Source organism: Etheostoma spectabile, chromosome 10 (assembly GCF_008692095.1).
Source record: "Etheostoma spectabile isolate EspeVRDwgs_2016 chromosome 10, UIUC_Espe_1.0, whole genome shotgun sequence".
Classification (NCBI taxonomy): Eukaryota; Metazoa; Chordata; class Actinopteri; order Perciformes; family Percidae; genus Etheostoma; species Etheostoma spectabile.
In genome coordinates, this window is record NC_045742.1 from 5,566,718 (window position 1) to 5,570,703 (window position 3,986).

General features: G+C 39.0%; 1 long non-coding RNA gene across 1 annotated transcript in view; it reads right to left on the minus strand.

Annotated features, from left to right (window-relative positions):
• Positions 1-3,986, minus strand: part of LOC116697248 (uncharacterized) — a 14,111-nt gene that overhangs the window by 1,137 nt on the left and 8,988 nt on the right. The gene's annotated exons all lie outside the window — the stretch shown is intronic.

The window sequence follows — 3,986 nt, forward strand, 5'->3', positions numbered from 1 at the left end:
TGCTATACAAATAAAGCTGCCTTGCCTTGAAGTAAATGCAGGTATGTTTGTAGACAGAGATACACAACAATTCAAAGACGATAAACCAGAAGGACACTGAAATAAAATAGAAAAATAACATGAATTAAGAACATGGTCAAACAAACAACAACTGCAACGAAAAGACAAACCAATACAAACCAATAAACCAAATTCCATCACTTGAAGTTTGTGTTGAGTCATTGACAAGATGACATTAGAGACGTTTCTCATTATGTAGCTGTGTTTTGCTGTCCAGACCCCAGGGCTCCTCCTCCTCTGAGCTGGGTCTGCTTCCAGCTATGACGGCTTTGTTCTTCCAAGGCCTCCATGGGGCCTGCTAATGCAATCAGTGCGAAAAAGCTTGGACATAAAATATAATAGGGGGGAAAGGAGCAGGAAGAGTTATAGGGCTGGGATGAATAGTTTCCCCTTTGAGTTGGTTCCGTTTTTGTTCAATTTATTGCTCTCAGCTAGCTCCTGACCAGAGAGCTCTCTCTGTTTCAGCTCCACGCCGGAGGGGTCTAGTGAGTCTGCAGCAACACTGACCTCATCTGTGTGAGCCAAACACATGTTCTGTTCTGCAGGTTCTCCAGTTCATCCCCCCTGCACTGCATCAGGACTTTAATCCATCTCAATGCTGACACTACTGTATGTTGTCATGAAACGTCCTAACTGGAAATAAATGTGACTTTAAAAGGGGCAGACATCCAAAATCATTAAGGTGGGGAACAGCTTAGTTTAAAACTGTGGCAGGGGATGACCAACCTCTGCATGAATGTGCATGAGTAGACAAGCTTCAGGCCAGATCACACCAGCATGTAAACAAGCATTCAGTGGAATCCCAATGATTGGACTTGCTTGCAGGGGTGAATTAAATCTGTGCAACTCTTTCGATTTAAGTTCAAAAACGCTCCACAAAACATCAATGGTTTGCAGACAGTTATGAGACAGGCCCACACAGATAGAAGCAACTCCTTTTCATTAACTACAAGTAACTTCTTGTGTCATTAACAAACGAAAAAACAAGCCTGGTAATTAACAGTTGGCAGGGTGTTCCCCAATGATATAATAATATTCAATCTTAAATGTCAGGCGGAAGTAGTAATCTCAGTGCAGAGAAAAAAAAAAAAAGCTAAACATTGGGCGCATTTGAGCAGAAGAGGCCCGTGCTCTGATATTGGTGAACTTGCGTTTCTAGGATGGCAAAGAAATGTCCCGCCCTTATCCACTTTTGATTGGCTGGTGGATGCTTCCTTTGTTCGTTGGATTGGTTAGGTTTAGGCATGAGGAATTGGTTTAAGTTAGGGTGAGAATTCCAGAGTAAGCCAATCAGAGGCAGGGTAGGGTGGGACATGGCTTTGCCCTCCTAGGAAAGATAAATTTGCTTCCGGTTGTGTATGTGTGTCTTCTTCCAGATTAGTTTAAACTACTAACAACTGCCGGAGCTGTGGGGAGAAAAACAGCCTTCACCCGCACACAGTGAGAGTTTACACACACCAAGCTGCACACATTCACTCCCAGTGGGTCCACTTTCTGTGTGCTGAGCCTCAGCAAAAATAACACTTCTAGCAAACGTTACCGTTGTTCGCGCCAGATGGCCCAGTGCTACACTGATGTTGCATTGACCAATGAAAACACACTTAACTTTTTAAATAGTTATTAGGCTTAGCCCACTTATAATGTTACTATTTTTTAACATGTTATAGATAAAATACACCACATACAGTAATAATATCCATGTTTAACTATACAGAGTAGTATTTTCTTTTGTTGTGAATTTCTGATTGGGCGGGCCAGCTGTCAATGTGGGCGGGCCCAGGCTCACAGATCCGCGCCTGGGACTATGTATTCAAAAGTCAAAAGTCAAAACAACATAGCAAATTATTTACTTTATAACGGCAGAGGTCTTAAAATAACAATCACATAGTCCACTAAAATGTTTTGACTTCTGATAGCTTTTTTATTACTAATTTAAAAAAAATATATAGTGCTATTTAAAATTATTATTTGACTAGTTTTGCCTTGTTAATATGGTATTTAAGTAAGTGAAAAAGAAACTGAATAGCTTCTAGGAATCATTTATTAAAGCTGATTTATGTGTTCACATTCATTTCTTGTAACAACGTATTCATTTCATCTGAATGAATTTTGGAGAGTTAAAGCTTTTAGTAGGCTTTGAGCATCCCAGTTTGCCTAATCACAGTTAATTTGTGAAAATGCTGGAAAACCAATGAGTCCCTCCATCAAGATGCTCCCCCCTCAGGAAATATGTTGAATAAAAGCAAAAAATAGTAGCACGTGTTGGGTTTAACATTTTGATGTGTTTAGGTGTGGAAAAATGAGTCACCTCTAAATGTTCCAAAAACTGAAGAGCATCACTTTAAGACTTCTGAGTCTACTGTTGCTCCTAATGTATACCCTCGCCCATGATGGGGTTGGATGGAGTTGGCGTCGATGCTGAATGACATCAACCGACTCTGGTTCCAATCTCAGCAAGGACATTTATTTTTTTGCTTTAAAGTCATAAAGGCTGTCAGGACATCTGAAATGGAACCACACGCATGGATGAATTTACTGATGATTTACCTTAACTGCTAACAGTTTGAGTCCCACTTTCATTGATTTCTCTCCAGCAGTCAACACGCTGTGCCACTGCTTTGATGTAATGATGCCAAAGGCTCATAAGGCACTTGTTCATGACAGTAAAGCTGTACCTTACGGATATTGCGGTTCCTTTTTCATTTTGTTTCCGTCAAGGGACTCAAACTGAGTGGATTTAGTCTCACTTAGATATTTGGAGCTCATCAAGTTAAAAAGTTCTTGAACCCTTTTTGTTCCTGACTCATACGTTATTTTAAACAATTAGAAACCCCAACAAAAGAATGGCATCCTTACATGAGACTAAAAAGACTTGTTATACTTAAAGTCCAGTGATTTACACAGATGTGCAATATTCCATTTGCAGTATACAAAGTCGGCAAATCAGGTAGGTTAATATAACGCAATGAGCAATAAGTCAATCTACTGAAAGCCGTTACAGTATGTGTTCAAGTCAAAAATATTAAAGGTCATACAATATTAAACAAGCATGTTTTGTTTGCTCTTACTAAGCTGTAAACAAGTTGTAATTTAAAACAACAAATATAAATACTTAATGAAATTACTGCTCCCGATGTTGCTCTTCATTACTACTCTTAAAGGGTGCCTTGTGCGTCAGTATCTGTCAATGAGGGCCACTGACCATGTGTAAGTATGTAATGGCCTGGTTTCCATTGTGTGATGAACTGGACTCACAACAATGGCTGAATGTCACCATCTCCATAAGTCATAATGCTGCATGACTTATGAGAAGTGAAGTCTCAAAACCTTGATGAAAATCAGTTTTCTAAATACAGTTTACTCTCCAAAGATTTTTGTTACTTACTTAGATGGACTCTGGTTAATAATCACCTGCTCATTCCTATTTCCTCGACTTTTTATTGCAAGAGTAGCTCTTTGTGTACTATAAACTTTAGCTAACAGTGCCTTCTTGCAACACAAAAACTCTTGGCTGTGGTAAAAAAAAAACTTACAGCTGTTTAAACTGATATGATTTTACTGTAAATTCATGTGTTTCTTTAAATAGAAAGTTTTTTGGGTGCAAATCAGTTTCTTCATGTTGAAACTGCACTGAAATTGAAAACACAAGATCTGTGTCCTATGCAGAACATTTTCTCCGTTTTCAGATGCAGTGAAATTGCCAAGTGCAGCTTCAATAAATTGTATTGAAATAAATCTTCTAAAGAACTTTTCATCACACAGTTATGACATGTGCTACATGCTCCTTGGTGAAATGACATCACTGCATTAGGGACAACAGTATAAATCAGCGTGAATATATAACGCTGATCTGATCGCTGGGGTGCTACTTTTTCAAATCTGTAATTGCTGTACTGTTTACTTTGCTGAAAGACTGCCTTCCCCCC